General features: G+C 38.4%; 1 protein-coding gene and 1 pseudogene across 11 annotated transcripts in view; both read right to left on the reverse strand.

Moving 5' to 3' along the window:
* LOC137250164 (succinate--CoA ligase [ADP/GDP-forming] subunit alpha, mitochondrial-like) overlaps positions 1-20,980 on the reverse strand; it is a 117,824-nt gene that overhangs the window by 45,541 nt on the left and 51,303 nt on the right. The gene's annotated exons all lie outside the window — the stretch shown is intronic.
* Positions 645-14,093, reverse strand: LOC137247710 (T-complex protein 1 subunit eta-like; annotated as a pseudogene).

Here is a 20,980-nt window from a genome sequence, read left to right on the forward strand (position 1 = left end):
TGTCAAAAAAGGTGCAACTAATTTAGAGTATACGCCCGATTGAATTAAGAACTTGCATTTAAGATTTTACTTAACCAAAAGCAACAGAGACTTCGGTGCTTTAATTTTGGCGCACACTGTACATATCGTCACTTGATTGCCAGAAGCGTGAGTGTGCCATTTTTTAAACTTTGATCTAATCAGGTCATTAGATGAACCATTAAATATTCTATATTGTATCAAAATCTCGATTAAAATGCATCACAGGAAGGCTGTATAATTAGCATAACAAAAAGGCGCTCTAATTTGCAAAATATAGCTAAATCTATAATAGAAGCCACCTAAACCAAAGTTGCAAAAGTTACAGAGAGTTAATCAAACTTTGAAAAACGGACATCAAAGTTTGCACCTTTTTTGGCAGAGGGTCTAGCAAATTTTTGAGTACGCAGTTTTGTAGCCCAATCAATTTCAGAATAATGGTGTAAATGCTAGAACGACTAAAAAGTTTATCTGAATTTTCAGAATTTTTTTGTAGAAGCTGTTGAGAAATTTCTTCCATACAACGCATGAGAAAAATTTTCTTTTGTATGGAAGAAAATGTTGAACAGCCTCTACAAAAAAGTTCTGAAAATTCAGATAAACTTTTGAGTCGTTCTAGCATTTACATTATTATTTTGAAATTGATTGGGCTACAAAACTGCGTACTCAAAAATTTGCTAGACCCTCTGCCAAAAAAGGTTCAAACTTTGATGTCCGTTTTTCAAAGTTTGATTAACTCTCTGTAACTTTTGCAACTTTTGTTTAGGTGGCTTCTATTATAGATTTCGGAGCCACTGTTTGTATGTATATTTATTTTTAGTTTTTAATGTTTCTTTGTATATACATACATTGTCTGAAAGTGAAATTTATAGACTGAATAAAAGCCTTCAATTCCAATTCTATATTTAATTTTGCGATTTTATATTTTTTGTATGACTTTGGGTCTATTAAAGGAAAGTACAGCGTCCAAAACCATTTTAGAAAATAAATCTTTTTGTTGATGAATAAGTTTGGATGACATTGCTGTGGCAGCGTCTTTTTCCAATAAAGCACGTTGTTATTCCTTTGATTGGCGCCTCTACATGTACAGCCATGTCATATTTTGGTCATGCATAATTGTAATGCTTTACGTATAGCTTTAATGATGATATGTGCATGCACGCCTTCCTCAACATATGGCTTAACTTGTTTTAAGATTTCACCTGCTTAAAGTACTACTGAAGTGGTGCCATCGCTGACCTGATAAGAGAAACATTTTTATTCTACACATTCTAATATAACAAAAAACTTACCTCAGCATCTTGAGATTTGGCGATGTCGACTAGAGTTTTACGGCTGGATGCACAATATGCAATAGTTTCATACTGCTTGCCCCATCATTTGAAATTGTGGCCTTACCACTGGAATCCACAATATGCTTGTCCATACTACGTGGACCCAATGTAGCGCGTATAGCGTCCACAATTGATTGCGAGGCATTGATGTTGGATATGAGTTGAGGTTTACCTTGAGAGCTATCGGTACCCAAACATTTTTTACACAAAAACTCATACGTACCCAATACAAGTTCAGGACATTCATATTTATCTACACGCTGTCCGGTGTGGCTCAAATGTTGGAAATATTCAGTTGGCTCTGTTGAGAAAAAATATGGATCAATGAACACAAGCAAAATTTACAGATTTTTTTACCATCTGTTGTTACTTTACACACAAGACTTTGGAAACGACGACCAGCATCTACAAATTGTATATATGAGCCTTGCAAAGATTACATCTAATTGCACCCAATTCACCAAAATTTATAATGGGTGGCTCATATTCACCCTCAACCGTGCGTGCCATTGGTGAGACGGTAAGTGTAATGGACAAAGCTGTTGTTTTTAATAAATCAGCTGTTGCAGGTATGCAATACAAAGACGACCTGCAAAGAAGAAAGATCAATGTAATTGCCAAACAAAACATTAATTTCGATTATCGATACCTAACGTAACGTGGCGAGGAGTTACCCTAATTTTCTACCACATATTTGTGGTTGTTGTTGTTGTTGTAGCAATGCTCGCCCCACCTAATAGCCGCGACCGATCACAAATTGTCATCAATATCCTCTAACGGGAGTCCAAGGAAACTTGCCGTTTCAACAGGGGTGGACCATAAGGAAAGGGGTGTTAGAGGCGTTGGTTCCACATTACAATTAAAGAGATGGTTTGTGTCATGTGGGGACACATTGCAAGCAGGGCATACATTTTGTATGTCGGGGTTGATTCTGGATAGGTAAGAGTTTAACCTGTTACAGTATCCAGAACGAAGATGAGCAAGAGTGACACGCGTTGCCCTGGGGAGTATGCGTTCCTCTTCTGCGAGTTCTGGATATTTTTCTTCAAGTACTGGATTCACCGGGCAATTCCCGACATAAAGGTCCGACGCCTGTCTATGGAGTTCACCAAGGACCTGCTTGTGTTTTTCCGCTTCGTACGGCTGGGTTCTCAGGTGCCGTATTTCCTCAAAATGCTTACGGAGATGACTCCTTAGGCCCCTAGGCGGTGCTGGTTCGTCAATCAGATGTCTGTTGGGATGCCCAGGTTTCTGGGTATTCAACAGAAACTGTTTGGTCAGCATCTCATTTCTCTCCCTGATGGGGAGTATTCTCGCCTCATTATGCGGATGGTGTTCTGGGGACATAAGAAGACAGCCCGTGGCGATTCTGAGAGCAGTATTTTGGCAGGCCTGTAGTTTCTTCCAGTGGGTGGTTTTTAGGCTTGGCGACCATATGGGTGACGCGTAGCACGTAATCGGCTGGCTAATTGCTTTGTATGTGGTCAAGAGCGTTTCTTTATCTTTTCCCCAGGTACTGCCAGCAAGGGATTTGAGGATTTTATTACGGCTCTGAATTCTTGGAACAATTGCGGTTGCGTGCGCACCAAAATGTAGATCCTGATCAAACGCCACACCCAAGATTTTGGGGTGTAGGACAGTCGGTAGCGTAGTGCCATCGACGTGGATGTTCAATATGGTCGACATTTGGGGCGTCCATGTTGTAAATAAGGTCGCGGAAGATTTAGTCGGTGACAATGCCAGGTTTCGCGAGGCGAAAAAACTGGAGAGATCAGGGAGATAGCCGTTTATTTTATTGCATAGCTCATCGATCTTTGGGCCTGGGCCTGTGGCCATTATTGTGCAGTCATCGGCGTAGGAAACGATTGTGACTCCTTCCGGTGGTGAAGGTAGCTTAGATATGTAGAAATTAAACAAAAGCGGGGATAGGACACCACCCTGTGGCACCCCTTGTTTAATTCTCCTTTGTTTTGATGTTTCGTTTCTGAATTGCACCGATGCCTGCCGACCACCCAGATAATTTGCGGTCCACCTTTTAAGACATGGGGGAAGGGTGGACCCTTCCAGGTCCTGCAGTAACGAGCCATGGTTGACCGTATCAAAAGCTTTTGATAGGTCTAACGCTACGAGTACTGTTCTATGGTGGGGATATTGATTCAAACCGCAATTTATCTGGGTGCTAATGACATTTAGCGCGGAGGTAGTGCTATGGAGTTTTCTGAAGCCATGCTGATGAGGGGCTAGCTGCAAATGTGCTTGGAAATAAGGGAGCAAAATGGCTTCAGGAGTCTTTTCCACTGGCGATAGGAGAGATATCGGACGATATGACTCACCTACGTTAGCTGGTTTCCCAGGCTTTAGTAGCGGGACCTCCTTGGCCATTTTCCATTTCTCGGGTATGACAAAGGTGGAAAGAGACAGGTTGAAGACATGCGCTAAGTATTTGAAACCCTCTTTCCCTAGGTTTTTAAGCATCGGCATGGCTATGCCGTCTGGGCCCACTGCTTTGGATGGTTTAGCGCGACCAATGGCGTCCTCAACCTCTCTAGCGGTGATGGTAATTGGTGACGCGCTGAGTTTGTGTTTATGTGCGTGTCTATTGGCTCTCCGTCTATCTTTGTCGACCGTAGGATGCATTATATATTGTCGGCAGAAAGCGCTCGCGCATTTTTTCGCATCCAACAGCACCTTATCGCCAAAGGCGATGGAAACTTTGTCTTTGTGCTTAGTCGGATTCGATAGGGACTTTACGGTGGACCAAAGTTTACCTACACCGGTAGAGAGGTTACAACCTCTTAGGTGCTCTTCCCATTTCGCCCGCTTGTGTTCGTCCACAAGCAATCTGATGCGTTGGTTTATATCCCTTATTTGGGGGTCGCCTGGATCAAGCTGTCTTATAAGGTCGCGTTCCCTCGCTAAGCTCGCGGCCTCCGCCGGGAAGTGGGGCCGGATTTCGGGAATTCTCCCGGCGGGAATGAAATGTGCCGAGGCGGATTCAATGACCTTACGGAAGGCACGCTCCCCTTGGCGGGCATCAGTCGGGATAGGGAGGGCAGCAAAGCTGCTGTCTGTTGCAGATTTATATTCTTCCCACTTTCCTTTTTTGAAGTTTATGAAAGTGCGTTTTTCGGTGACGATGAAGTCGGCGGTACGCTCGAACGAAATAAGTATGGGCAGGTGGTCGGATGCCAATGTTACCATCGGCTGCCAGTTGACGCAGTTTACGAGTTCTGCGCTTACGATTGAGACATCTGGCGAGCTATGACAGCTTCCTACCATACGTGTGGGGGCGTCTCCGTTTATTGTGCAGAACGTCGTTTCGTCTATTTGATCCGCCAACATCTCACCCCTACTGTCCGCCCGCAAGTTTGAATGACATAGGTCGTGATGGGCATTGAAATCGCCTAAGATAATGCGATTGTTGCCAGTGAGTAAGGCCTCGATATTAGGGCGGTATCCACTGGGCCAACAGGTGACAGAAGGGATGTAGATGTTGATGATTTCTAGATGTGCATCGCCTGACCGGACAGATAGGCCTTGACGTTCTAAGACATTGTCACTGCGGTCGATGCCAGGATCAAATATATGATATTGCACAGAGTGGTGTATAATAAACGCGAAGCCGCCTCCATTTCCGCTCTCGCGGTCTTTCCTGTGGACATTATAACCAGAGCAGGTCTGCAATGCAGATCATGCCGTGAGTTTAGTCTCTTGAATCGCAGCAATGCGGATGTTGTGCCGCTTCATGAAATCGACTATCTCCGTAATCTTCCCAGTTAGTCCATTACAGTTGAACTGCAGAATTCTGAAGTGCATGAGGGGTGACGCCGCCACTCTAGGGGTAAGTGAGGGGTGACTACGCCTAGGATGTGGAAGGCCAGGACGCAATTGCTGTTGTGGCCTTGGGACTGGGCGCCCTTGGGCAAGCATTGGGGTACCCGGATGATTTGGGTTTGCGACCTGGCAACATGGCGCGATGAAACCCGTCGGGGGGTTGCCGTCGCGGAGACCAGAACATCTAGGAAAGTGGCACCACCCAAGGCAGGAGCTGCATTGAGTGGATGTCGCAAACCTATATATTCTGTGCTGGCAGACGGTGCAAACGCAGGCAGGGACTAAGAGTCTGTTTCCCTGACCTGCACGATTGCTGCCAGAAAAGAGGGGGGGAGAAGAAGACGGGGGCAGGGGCTGATGCTCAGCATTGCTACCAGCTCTACTACGAAGGTAGTAGTTATGAGTGGTATCAGCTGTTTGAGTTGTTGGCGCCGTGGGGCGCGAGCAGCAGCGGGTACTTGTTGTGGCTTGCTTAGCAGCGAAGCTGCTGGAAGGTAGTAGGGATACGCTTAGGCGTAGACTACGGGACGCCCTTGGGCGTGAGCAGCAAGGAGCCACAAAAGATTTATAAAAGTTACGTGGACGTCGGGTTTTGGGATCAAGCCCAGAACAACCTGTCCGATGCAACCATCCCTTGCACGAGACACACTGAACAGAGTATGACCGTCCTAAAAAGATTTTTTTCTGGCAAATGCAGCAAAACCATTTCTCATGACCGGGGTCAGGAGACGGACCCGGATTGGGTTCGATACCTTCCCGGAGTAAGAGAATATGTAGCAGTCCTGCTGCAAGGAGCTGCTGGGAGGATGACAATTTGTGGGAGGGACGAAACAAATTAAATGGGGTCACACTGAAATGACAGTCCTTGGTCGGGAAAAATTCCGAGTCGCTCCGGTACATAGAACCGACTGCCTTGGGAACGCCCAATGGTGGTAATAAACCCTGTTCATTAGTAATAAAAGCACCACCAGCGCTATTTTGATTTTCAATGATAACGCTTATCGGATTTGGCAACTGATCGGGATCTAAACGGCGTTGGGCTTGATCATACTGTTTCGGCTGTTGATATTTACCAGTAACAGTTGCAGGTGGTTGCTAAAGAAAATAACACAAAAATAATCATTAGCAAATTTGTAAATTATTAGTTGTATTAGCATACATTATAACCAGAACGTCCGGACGTGTCCGGGTATTGGGGGTTGACCCGGCTTGGGTGTTTGACTGAGCATTGGCGTCTGTCCAGGTTGTGTTGGTGGCATCATTTGATCCATGTAACTATAGTGTTAACTACTTTGTACTCTTTACTTTAATTTTTAAAATAATTTTAATTGAGTTTTCGTGTTAACTTAAAATTTTGAATAACTTCAAAAAAAGAAAATTCTAATTAGTTGGAAAATATCTAAACTCAAAAATAAACAAAAATAAATTTTTATATTTAAAATCAAAATAAAAGATTTTTTAAATATCAACTTGAATGTTGATATATTGGCGATCCTACCAATGATCCTACAACTTTAAAACGAACTTTAAAACCAAAATCAACTTGGATCATAGACGAATTTATTTTGCTTTTATGTGATTTCGCAATATATAGTAACGTGATCATAATGCAGTACGCGCTGAAAAATTAACTGAATAAAAAATTTAATAAATAGCACTATTGAAATTCTTGTGCATATAATTTAACTATGTTTGTGTTCCCTATACATTTGTGAACAGGAAGCAATGCAACAACAGTCTGTGCAAATTTCATATAACAGTCGCTGTAAATTATATATACGAAACATTAAAACAAAGAATAAGTGTTGAAAATCAAATTAAAAACATAAAAGTACGTATAACAGAAATTTACTAGTAAGCATTCTATGAATTTTATGCAACATAAACAAAATACAAAATAAAATTTGTTTACGATTTGTTAATTAATAAAGAACTCTAAAAACGTGTGTGTAAACAAAATAAAAACATTTACAACGATTGGGTTATCCAAGCCACAACAACAATGTTGCACGCAATACACACAAGAACAGATTAAAAATGAAGACATCACGATGAAAATTAAGAGATTTACAAAGAAAACAACAAAGCCATTGCATATTTTAAAAGCATTACGATATCAAACAATACAGATATTAATTTCTAGAAATTTTTAAACAATCATCAATCAACTACTTATTAATTTTAATATTTTTTTATTAAATTTAATTTTATGTAAGTATAATTTTTATTTTAATATTAAATTTAAAATTTTTCAATTATAATTTAAATTAAAATTTTAAACATTTTAACTTTCAAATTTATTTTAAGATTATTTTTATATTTTAACAATTTTAATATAAATTATTTAAATTTACTTATTTTTTATATAAAATTAAATATTTTATTTAAATTGTTAACTCCCTTTCCAAAAAAAAAAAAAATCCTAAATATTTCCTAATTTTCAAATTTTTCATTTAATTTTTTTTTTTTCATATGGTTCTACGTTCACCAAATACGAACCCGTAAGTTTACAAATTCGGAAAATCAAAACAACAATTATACAAATAACACAATGACTCACAATACAACTCAAAATTCTAACATTAATACAACACAAAACATCATCTCTAATATAACACAAGATACTTCAAGACAAGATAACTTTACAAATTTTCCTTCTACTAAATCTATTAAATTACCACAATTTTGGCAAGATTCTCCTGATGCCTGGTTTTTACTTGTTGAAGGACAATTTGAAATTAATAATATCACTGATGATAATTTAAAATTTCAAAATGTTCTAATTACTCTTCAACGAGATACTATTTCTAAAATTTTAGATGTTATTAACCCTCCTCCTCTTTTTAATAAATATGATACAATCAAAAAAATTCTATGTGAAATAGTTTCTCTTAGCGAAGAAAAACGATTAGAACAATTATTTTCAAAAGCTGAACTTGGTGATCGTTCACCATCTGAATTATTCAGATTTATGAAATCACTTATAGGTTCTGACTCCATAGTTAGTCAAGAATTACTCTTTAAATTGTGGATTCGTAAATTACCACAAGAAATACAAATTCATTTGACTTCCAATAATAAGCAAAACAGAGATGAAATTATTATTTTAGCTGACAAACTTTTTGATTTAATCAATAAATCTCATTCTTCCAAATCTCCTGTAGTCTCAAGTAAAAATAATAATATTTTAGAACAATGCGTTAAAAATTTAACTGAATTAACTACGACTATTTTTCAAAATTTAAATAAAATTTTTAATGATATTAATCAATTACAAATCCGTTCAAGATCTAAAGATAGAAATAGATCTAAATCTCGAAATTTTTCAGGATCAAGAAATTTTTCAAACAATCGTAATTTTAATTCACAAACAACTATTTGTTGGTATCACAAAATATTTAAGAATAACGCTCTCAAATGTATACCCCCATGCAATTTTAATCAAAATCATAATTCAAATTACGAACAAAATTTAAACTGAAACGATCCATTATGACGGTGACGGATAATGGAACTATTATTAAACCTACTCGTCGCCTATTCATATTTGATAAATTCAATAAACTTAATTTTCTTATCGATACCGGTGCAGTTGTATCAGTTATTCCTTTTTCTAAATTTAAAATTTATAAAAGAAATTCGGATCTTACTTTGACTGCAGCAAATGGTTCTTCAATTGAAACTTTCGGTACAAAACTACTTAAAATTGATTTAGGTTTAAGAAGAGATTTTGAATTTCCATTCATTATTGCGAATATTGATACACCAATTTTAGGAGCAAACTTTTTAGAAAAATTCGGAATTATTTTCAATATTAAAAATAAAGAAATAATGGATTCTACTACAAAAATTAAAGTTACTGGATCTTCTGGATTTTCTGATATTTTCTCACTCAAAATTCCTATTGTCGAAAATAAGTTTTCAAAATTACTTAATGAATTTCCATCTATTACCTGTGAACCAGATTATACTAAAAAAGTTAAACACCATACGGTTCACAGGATAGAAACAAAAGGTATTTTACCATTTTCGAAACCCAGACGTCTTGATCCAATCAAACTTAAAATTGCTAAAGCTGAATTTGAATTTTTAGTTAAAACTGGTATATGCAGACCCTCAAATTCTCCTATTGCATCTCCACTTCATCTCGTTCCTAAAAAAGAACCAAATGATTGGAGACCTTGCGGAGACTATCGAAGACTTAATTTTATTACTACACAAGATCGGTATCCTTTACCACATATTCACGATTTAACAATTGATTTAAAAAACAAACAATTTTTTTCCAAAATTGATCTTGTGCGTGCTTACCACCAAATTCCAATGGCAGAAGAAGACATTCATAAAACTGCAATAACTACCCCTTTTGGAATGTTTGAATTCGTAAGAATGCCTTTCGGTTTACGAAACAGTGCTCAAACTTTCCAACGCTTTATTAATGAAGTATTTTCTGATTTCGATTTTGTATTTACATACATTGATGACATTCTCATTGCCAGTGATAATGAAGATCAACATATAAATCATTTAAAATCAATTTTCAAAAGACTTGAAGAATATAATTTAAATATCAAACCTTCAAAATGTACTCTCGGTGTAAATAAATTAAATTTTTTAAGTTACGAAATTTCAGGCGAAGGTATTAAACCATCTTTAGATAGAATTGAAATTATAACAAATTTTGAAAAACCAATTTCTATAAATAAATTACAAAAATTTTTAGGTATGATAAATTACTATCACAGATATATTAAAATGTTAGCAACAGAACTTAGTCCTCTGCATGAAATGTTAACACATGCAATTAAAAACAAACTCAAACAATTAAATTGGACAAATGAAACCACAACAGCTTTCGAAAATGTTAAAAAACTTTTTGCTAAAAATACTTTACTTACACATTTCGACAAAAATGGTACTATATCATTAGCAGTAGATGCATCAAATGTTGCTATTGGAGCAGTTCTTCAACAAACTAGCAATAATATACTAGAACCCTTAGCTTATTTTTCAAGAAAATTAACTACAACAGAAACTAAATATTCAACATTTGATCGTGAACTTTTGGCAATTTATAATTCAATTAAACATTTTAAACATTTTCTTGAAGGTAGAACTTTTACAATTTATACTGATCATAAACCTTTAATTCATGTTCTAAATTCTAAAGTAGATAGATCTCCTCGTCAACTACGTCATCTTGAATATATTGCTCAATTTACAAATGATATTCAATATATACGTGGAAAAGACAACATAGTTGAAGACACACTTTCCCGTATTCCAGAAATAAATGCAATTTCAACTCAAGATATAAATTTAGAAACTTTATATAAAGAACAGCAAACTGATACATTTTTACAAAAAACCATTTCTGATCCAAATTCTAAAAATAATTTAAAAGAAATTCCAATTATTAATTTAAACATATGGTGTGATGTTTCTCTACAACCTTTTCGACCTTATGTTCCACATTCTATGAGAAGAATTATATTTGACAAAATTCACTCACTATCTCATCCAAGTATAAGAACAACTAGAAAATTAATTCAAAATAAATATTATTGGCCTAACATGCGTAAAGAGATTAACGATTGGACTTCATCTTGCATCAATTGTCAAAAATCCAAAATTTCAAAACATACTAAATCTCCTATCCAAAAAATGCAAATACCATCAGGCCGTTTTGAACATATTCATATGGATATTGTTGGACCTCTTCCAGTTTCAAATGGAAATTGTTATATTTTAACAATTATTGACAGATTTTCACGTTGGCCTGAAGCTTATCCGCTTAAAGATATTTCAACAAATACTATAGTAAAAACTTTTATTCAAAATTATATACCACGATTTGGTATACCATTAAATGTTACAGTAGATCAAGGTTCACAATTCACCTCAAAATTTTTTACAGAATTAACTAAACTTTTAGGTTCTCATAAAATTCATACATCTCCTTACCATCCCCAAGCAAATGGCATGATAGAGAGATTTCATCGAACTTTAAAAGCAGCAATTATAGCATCAAACGACTCGGTTCATTGGTCTGACATTTTACCATTCATTCTACTTGGTTTACGAACTTCTATTAAAGAAGATTTAAAATGTTCATCTGCTGAACTTGTTTATGGCCAAACACTTAGAATACCTGGTGAATTAATTATTTCAAATAGTAATAAAGAACATGATTTTTCTAATGACGCTCTTCATAAAATAAGAGAATATTTTTCACTTGTTCGTTCTAAAGTTTTTGTTAAAGTTTTTCGTAAATCTAATTTAGAATCACCTTATGAAGGACCTTTTAAAGTTATATCTAAGAAACATAAAACATTTACAATTCAATACAATAATACTATTAAAAATATTTCAATTGATTTACTTAAACCAGCAAACATACTTATTAACACTAATTTAAATACAAATACATTAAACAACAAAAAACAAAAAAAGGTTACATTTAATATTAATTAATAATTTGTTTGTTTCAAATTTTCTTGGAGGGGGTGTAAATATAGTGTTAACTACTTTGTACTCTTTACTTTAATTTTTAAAATAATTTTAATTGAGTTTTCGTGTTAACTTAAAACTTTGTACTCTTTACTTTAATTTTTAAAATAATTTTAATTGAGTTTTCGTGTTAAATTAAAATTTTGAATAACTTCAAAAAAAGAAAATTCTAATTAGTTGGAAAATATCTAAACTCAAAAATAAAATCAAAATAAAAGATTTTTTAAATATCAACTTGAATGTTGATATAGTAACCACGTGGTGCACCTGGTTGTTGTAGAGGATAACCTGGATTTTGAGGTTGTGGTGGATAGCCCGGATTTTGTGGCATTGGCAGATAGCCATCCTGGGGAGGTTGTTGCTGCTGTTATCGTGGCATTGCATAACCCGGTTGCTGTTGTGGTATATAGTAGATGCGGGCGGCATACCTGGAGGACCTTGTTGCTCATGGCCACCAAATGACTGGCGCATAGGGTGTTGAGGTGGCATTTGACCGGATTTTGACTGCATTAGACCAGGCTACCGTGGCATTGGACCCAGTTGCGGTGGCATTTGCTGTTCATCTGTTTGCTGGTATGGAGATTTAACACTGCCGGCAATTGATGTTGGTGGTGTAGCTGACCAATTTGAGGACCACTCTAGAAAAATAACAACATTTATTAGACAGAAAATTATCAAAAATATATGTTTGCGAATACTTTCCCTAATAAAGAAGTGACATTCTTTATATTTCTTTTGTTTATGTGCTCTTCTTCTTGCTTGTTTCACTATTCACCGTAGATTTTTAAACGTCAAAATTACTTCCATACTACTATTTTTCACGCAAGAAAAAAGGCAAAATTTTTCTTGAGCAATTACTTGTGATCTGCGTACCAAGCTTAAAAAAGTTAACAAAAACGTGATACTTTATGTTTGAATTGTGCTGGCAATGCTATAGCCATGGTGAAGCCGTAAGGTGGTAACAGCGAGCGGACATACACACAAACTCCATGTAATTTGTTTGTGTAATTCGTTGGTGGTAATGTCAAAAATACTCTGAGAAATGTTCGTACTGTCAAAATTCATGAGAAAAGTTGCAATCAGCTTGGCTAATGCTTTCACCTTTAATGACTCCGCCATCAATCAGCTTTGCCAGCATAGTAATTAACATAAACGATTTGATTTCGTTTTGATATGGCAGAAAACGAGACAAAATCATTTCATTAATTTAACGTTCTTAACGTTAATAAACGAAACAAAGTCATTTCGTTTTTATTAGTGTATAAGGATTAATTATCATAACGAAATGATATCGGTTCGGTGGTTAAGCATGCCAGCTTTAGAATTAGACTCTGTCTAGACCATCTGCTCGGCTCATGTATCTTTTCTTTAAGAATTTATTGTGAGCTGAGTATAATTTGAGAAACAAATTGAGGCAAGTGCAAATTGTTAATATTATCTACTAGATTTTGATTAATTCTAATGCTTCACTGTGGTCAACGACCTGAATCGAATTAATTACGTTTGCATTAGGTTCATCTACTTTGGATTCTTTGCCTCCCATTTTGAAATAATAATTGTTAAAATTTTCTTATATTTGTTTATTTATTTATTAATTAATATTAGTCGGTACGTCCCATATATTTAACTTCGAACCTCCACCTTTCTTCCGCTGTGGTTAGTCCGTGTGAACACTCTAGGTGTTCCATGCCAGAGATCTTGCTACTTACGCTGCGATTCTCTGGTGTCGGAATATTGAACACCGATGTGAGTGGGTAACCTCACACTTTTCCAACAATTAAAATAGGTTCTTGATTTTCACACTCACGGTGGATTATAAAACTTTTATTTAAATTTTTAGTAACATTAATTGTACTTTAGTTAGAACACAATTACTCTATATTTAATATATAGGTATATATATATATATATATATTCGGCAACGGAAGATTGACTTTTTTCGTTCAAGCGCGTATCTATATTGAATTTTGCTTTTCCAAATTTTCACTATCCCGTTATTGTCATTCCATTGGGAATGACGGCATTGCCAGCGCACTATCGATATTGCATTCTTTTAATATGCGTTGCCATATTGTTAGTGATGCCATTACACCATCCCCCTAGGGAAAAGATTTTTGCAAGGTGATCAGTCTTGCAAAAATCCCTTTACCCTGCAGTGATGTAAATTGATTTGGAGGAACGAGATTTCTTTAATTACATTGCTTAATTCTTTCCCCCCTTTAACTCGTTCATCCATATCAATTTTTTGGTAAATTAAATTTTCTACTCTAGCTATTTTATTACTAATCTTTATAAAAATTTATTATAGCTTACTGTAATCTTTTAATTAATAGTTATATTACTAATCATATCACTAGTTATATTACTAACTATATTACTAGTTATACCATTAATCATATTACTAGTTATACTATTAATTATATTAGATAGATAGATAGATAATTAATTGAGGATCGCACTGCGACCATTGGTCTATTGTGCCCTGAACTGCTTCACAGCATCTCATCCAAGCCGACTTCTCTGATGAACCCTAGCAGTTCACCTGGCTTGAGGGATTTGATGTGAGAGTGCTCTGGCCATGGTGAGCCCAAAAACTTCGCCCTACGTCTTGAGATTGCGTCACATTCCAGGAGTATATGTTCCGCCGTCTCCGCTGATCGATCACAAAATCGGCATGTGTTGTTCGATAGTATGCCCAGCTTCTGCATGTGGCTGTTCAGTCTGTAGTGTCCTGTAAGAATAGCTGTTAGGATCCTCAGGTTATCTTTCGACAGGCCCATTAATGCCCTATATCGAGTTGTGTTGTAGCCCCCCAGCAGTAACTTAGATTGCCTCAAGCCTGGATCATATTTCCCTGCTCAAAATTGTTAATTCATTGATGAAGCCCATTGATTCGATGATAGTCCTGGGTGACTTTAATCTCCCGCATGTATTATGGACCATATCTGATGGCGGCCACCGTGGTGTGATGGTAGCGTGCTCCGCCTATCACACCGTATGCCGTGGGTTCAACTCCCGGGCAAAGCAACATCAAAATTTTAGAAATGAGATTTTTCAATTAGAAGAAAATTTTTCTAAGCGGGGTCGCCCCTCGGCAGTGTCTGGCAAGCGCTCCGATTGTATTTCTGCCATGAAAAGCTCTCAGTGAAAACTCATCTGCCTTGCAGATGCCGTTCGGAGTCGGCATAAAACATGTAGGTCCCGTCCGGCCAATTTGTAGGGAAAAATCAAGAGGAGCACGACGCAAATTGGAAGAGAAGCTCGGCCTTAGATCTCTTCGGAGGTTATCGCGCCTTACATTTATTTATTTATTTTTATCTGATCAGAATATTGTACCTATTTCTTCTAGCCTGTCCAACAACGAATTTTTAGCCGAAATAACTGAACTTTGCCTTAAACAGATAAATATAATTCCTAACATGTTCGGGAGGACCCTTGATTTGGTATTTGTCGATGATACATCAAAATGTACTCTAAGCCGGGGTGAACCTCTTAGTGTACCTGAAGACCCTTACCATCCTTCCCTGGAAATAGCATACGAATTCGAAAGAAATTCTCCGAGTAGCATTGCTACTAAATACGACTCTAGTTTCAGATTTCAATTCGCGAAGGCTAATTTTAGTAAACTTAATCAAACTTTATCTACAGTGGCTTGGCCCAAATATGGTGTAGATATTGACAAAAATGTTTCTGACTTTTATACCACCATTTACGGTATTTTGGAAAAACACGTACCTAAGCGAAAACGTGTGTCTACCGAATCAGTCCAAATATGGTTCGCTAAAGAGCTGAAGTCCTTAAAAAACAGAAAATCTCGCTTCTTCAAATTATACAAAAGGTCGGGCTCTCACTCCGATTACTTGCATTACTCTATTTTGCGTCATAAATATTTTGAATTAAACAAAAAGTGCTATAATACGTACATCTGTAAGATGAAAAGGAAAATAACTTGCAATCCGAAAGCTTTCTATAATTTCGTGAACTCTAAACGTAGGGTTAAAGGGTTTCCCTCTGCTTTAAAATACCAGGGTGATTTGTCTAGCGACGATCAAGATATTGCTAACTTCTTTGCACAACTTTTCAAGTCCAACTGTTCCAATGAATTTAATACTTTTTCAAATGAATATCCATTTCAGCTTAACTCACTTAACACCATTAATATTCCAGAAATATATCCGGATGCAGTTTTTTTCATATTTAACGCTTTGAAAGAATCTTACAAGTACGGTCCTGATTTAATTCCCACTTGTTTTCTTAAAAAATGCGCTGAACACATTTATCAGCCTCTAACTGATTTATTCAATATGTCCCTAAAAAGTGGAGTCTTTCCTTCTGCTTGGAAGGAATCTTTTCTCATACCCCTTCACAAAAGTGGTAGTAGGTCGTGTGTAGAGAACTATCGAGGAATAGCAAAATTGTCGGTCATCCCAAAGTTGTTTGAAACTATCGTTACCAATCAGCTAACATTTTCCATTTCTACTTTGATTGCAGAACCGCAACACGGATTCTGTAAAGGCAAATCTACCATTACTAATCTACTTGAATTGACAACTCATGTTTCTAAGGGATTTAGAGAAAATCTTCACACAGATGTTATTTATACTGATTTCAGTAAAGCATTTGACAAAGTATCCCACTCCTTACTTATCTACAAGCTGGATCGGCTTGGCTTCCAACCTGGTCTCACCCAGTGGATCTCGTCGTATCTCTGCGGTCGAACGCAAAAAGTTATTTTTAAAAATACTTTTTCAAATGCCATCGATGTTCCCTCTGGCGTCCCACAAGGCAGCCACCTTGGTCCAATTCTGTTCTTGCTATTTATTAATGATATCTGTACCACTATAAAATATTCCAAAATCTTAATGTATGCTGATGATGTAAAACTTTTTAGGTCTTATGCGTCTATCGAAGAACGTCCCTTGCTTCAAGCGGATTTAAACTGCCTAGTTACTTGGTGCAACGTAAATTCAATGCCGCTGAACCTCAATAAATGCAAATTCATGTGCCTATCTCGAAGTTCTTTGCCAGCAGCCTCTTACGTAATTAATAATTTTTGTCTTTTATCAGTAAACTATTTTGAGGACTTGGGAGTCACGATAGATGCTAAACTTAGTTTCAACCTTCATATTAATGCTACTGTCAATAAGGCTAGAGGTGTTCTTTCATACGTGAAACGGTGGTCCAAAGAATTTAGTGACCCTTATGTAACTAAAGCCCTTTTCATCACCTTAGTTAGACCGATACTAGAATACGGATCAATAGTCTGGAATCCACAATATCGAGTTCATGCAGATAGACTTGAATCAATACAAAAGCAATTTCTACTTTTCTCTTTAAGGAATTTTCAGTGGGACTCTGCGTATAATCTTCCACCTTATACTAGTCGGTTGAAGCTTATCAATCTTCCAACTCTTGCAAGTCGTAGAGAAATGCTAGGCGTTATATTTATGGCTAAACTCCTGAATGGACTGATTTCTAGTCCAATTCTTTTGAACGAAGTAAATTTCAACGTCCCATCACGGGTGTCAAGACATTACAAACCTCTTCTTTTGAGGCAGTGTAGAACTAATTTCGAATTAAATGAATCTTTTCGGTGTTTGTGTCATGAGTTTAACACTCATTATAATTCATTTGATATAACGGATTCACTTTTTACCATAAAGAAAACTGTCTTATCCTATCTTAACTCTTAACAAAAAAAAAAAAATCAAATAAATTAAAAATGTTCACTTATTTAACAATGTAGTATATATATGTATAATTTCTATGTAATTTCTAACTGTTATGTATAGTACTCAGCTGATGATTTTTATTCTGTAGCTGAGCAGTTTTAGATCTCGACGCTTAACAAACCTCCGCCTATCAACAACTCGGCAATAACAAATCCGTGCGTCATGCGGATGCGCCCCTCGCGCTGGTCGGCGGGCTTTGGAGGGTTTAATCCGTTGGGTATTATTATTATTATTATTATTATTATTATATTGCGCCAGTGTTCTTCCCTTTCTTCTAATAGTAGATGCCCTCTGATTTCCTGCGGGCCTACTGGCAGGAACGGCTCAGGACCAATAGGTCGTGTCGTTGCTGCCTCCCTTGCCAGGCTGTCCGCTTGCTCATTGCCCTCCACTCCCCTGTGGCCAGGAACCTAGGCCAACAACAGTTTGTTGTGTGCTCCTAGTTGATTTAGCTTTTCAACGCACTCAAGTAGTAGTGCTGATTTTATTTCAGACGCCGAGATCGCCTTGAGGGCGGCCTGACTGTCACTGAGTATGGCAATTGTCTCGTTGGAGTATTCGCGCTGAAGGTTCAGGTCAGCACACTGGCTTATAGCGAATACTTCCGCTTGAAAAATGCTCGGGTGTGCTCCCAGAGGCGATGATACCTTGGCTCTGGGTCCAATGACTCCAGATCCAATCCCCTCTGGCGTCTTCGAGCCATCTGTGTACCATACTATTCTATTTAGCTGATGAATGTACACAATTCTGCTTTCCTCCCACGTACCCTTGTCTCCCAATTCTACTTTGTACCTTCTCTCATAGACTATCTGCCTGAGGATATCATCCCTCGGGAGTTGAGAGATTGGGATCTTCTCTCTCAATTCCGCCATGTTTCGGGACGATATAACTTTACCTATGCCCGAGCCCTCCTTAGCAATATTCAGGAGGGTTCGCTTGGCTGACTGCTCTATTGATATATGCAGCGGGGTCAGATCGAGGATAGCCTCCAGCGCTGCTGTAGGGCATGTGCGCATAGCTCCCGTGATGCATACACATGCCAGTCGCTGAAGTTTTGACAGCGCTTGCCTCGTCGTCGCCCGAGTTGTTTTCGATGCCCAGGCTATCGAACCGTATGTTATCATAGGTTTTACTATCATGGTATACATCCATCTTAGCACATGCGGGCTACAGCCCCATGATTTGCCTGCTAGACGTTTGCATATCATGATGGACCTCGTGGCCTTAGCTCTCATGGAGTCGAAGTGCTGTTTCCATAGGAGCTTGGTGTCAAAAGTGACCCCCAAGTATTTCACCGCGGTTCCATGTTCTAGTGCCACGCCATCTATTGTAATTGCTCTCAGGGCTGGTAGGGCTCTTCTTCTGGTGAAAGGGATGATGGTCGTTTTAGATGGGTTGATGTTAAGCCCCACACTGGCACACCATCCCTTCGTAATATTCAATGCTCTCTGTATTATGTCACAGAGCGTAATCTCGAACTTACCCCTTGCAATTATGACGATGTCGTCAGCATATACCTGGCATCTTATGCCACTGTCAGATAGCTTTTGCAGGAGTTCGTCCACTACTAGGATCCACAGAAGGGGTGATAGAACACCTCCTTGAGGGCACCCCCTCGTGGTATTAACCTTAACTGCGCTGTTGAATACATGGACTTCAGCGATTCTTGTGCGGAGTAGATTGTCAATCCATCTATGGATAGGCATCTGAATTCCTCTTCTCTGCAGTGCTATGTTTACGCTTTCATGAGATGTGTTGTCAAAGGCACCCTCAATGTCAAGGAAAGCGCAAATCACTGTTTCCTCTGTTTCGAACGCCCTCTGTATTTCAGATGTTAATTGGTACAGAGCTGTGTCCGTGGACCTACCCGCTCTGTACGCATGCTGGCTATGATGTAAGGGCCAGCTCTTGAGGGCGTTCGACCTGATTTCTTGGTCCAATATCTTTTCCATTGCCTTCAAGACAAAGGAAGTTATACTTATTGGTCTGAAGGACTTTCCCTGCGAATAGTCCTTTTTTCCTACTTTTGGTATGAAAACCACTTTTGCTCTTCTCCACATCATGGGTATGTCTCCCAGTGTCAGGCTATCTCTCATGATCCTGGCCAGATGTGGGATAATCTGTGTCCCTTGCTGCATTAGCACCGGGTGGATGCCATCCACCCCCGGAGATTTGTATTTCCCAAAGGATTCCACTGCCCATCTGACTCTGGCCTCACTGAAGAGGGAGTTGGCCAGTTGCCAGTCTGATGGGGTTGGTTTCACTCTGGGGAACACAGGTTCCGGTACTTGCGGAGAGGCACCCGGAAAATGCGTGTGTAGCAGGGCCCTCGCTCGCTCCTCCACCGTTCCGGTATAGGTACCGTCTGGAAGCCTAATCGCTAAGTTAATCTCCCTCTGCTCTTTGGCTAGGGCCTTGTGGAGCCTTGCCGCTGCAGGTGTGCTAGAAATTCCCTCACAGAAATTTCTGAAACTTTCCCTCTTAGCTTTCCTTATCTCTTTATTGTACTTTGTTAAATTTTGGGTGTATTCCTCCCAGTTGCCGGTTCTTCTTGCCCCGTTAAAGAGTTTCCTGACTTTCTTCCTTAGTAGTGTCAGGTCATGCGACCACCAGGGGGTTGCCTTCTTACCCTTAACTAAGGAGACTCGGCAACTGGAATTTTAGACATCTATCATTATCTGCTTTGCCCTATCCACTCTGCCCTCTAACTCAATACAGTTAGTGCTTCTGCTCTTATTTCTGAGACTATCCGCGTTAGCCTCTATGATACTTTTGTAGCTGCCCCAGTCTGTTTTCCTGGGATTTCTTTTAGGGCTGAATTGCCCCGATACAGCACCCAGCTCAAACCTTATGATCCTATGATCCGATAGGGAGGGTTCTTCTGAGACTCTCCATTTCGAGATCATATTCTCAGTTAGGTTATTGCCAAGTGTTATATCTAGGACCTCTGCCCTGACTCTCGTGACAAACGTCGGTTTGCTCCCGACGTTATATATATTCAAATCGTTGCTGACTATATATTCTAGTAAACACTCACCCCTTTGGTTGGTATCATTGCTGCCCCACTCCGTGTTGAGGGAGTTAGCATCGCTTCCTATGATCAACGGAAGCTTCGCTCTTCTGCAGTGCTCCACTAGCTTCTGCACGTTAACTGGAGGGACTGTGCTGTCGTCCCCCAGGAAGTAGGCTGCGGCCAGCACAATGCTGGTGTTGTCTCCATTCACCTTTGCCTCGATCTGCACCGCCACCAGATCCCGGCTTAAAAATTCTATAATGCAAAAATAGTTAATGTTTGACTTAAGCATTACACATGCTCTTGGTCTCTGCTGTGAGAGATCCCAAATAACTTTGTTATTACTTACATTAAGGCCCCTCACCTGTCCCTTGTAAGACCAAGGTTCTTGTATGAGGGCGATGCCCAGATCATCCGAGGCGAACCTCGTCACCAGTACAGCCGAGGCTGCAATGGCGTGATGGAGGTTGATCTCAGCTATTTTTATGCTTGTGCCGGTCATTTTGGCCCGGCCGGCCTCATCGGATCATCGTCATCCG

Source organism: Eurosta solidaginis, chromosome 4 (genome assembly GCF_040869045.1).
Source record: "Eurosta solidaginis isolate ZX-2024a chromosome 4, ASM4086904v1, whole genome shotgun sequence".
NCBI classification, from domain to species: Eukaryota; Metazoa; Arthropoda; class Insecta; order Diptera; family Tephritidae; genus Eurosta; species Eurosta solidaginis.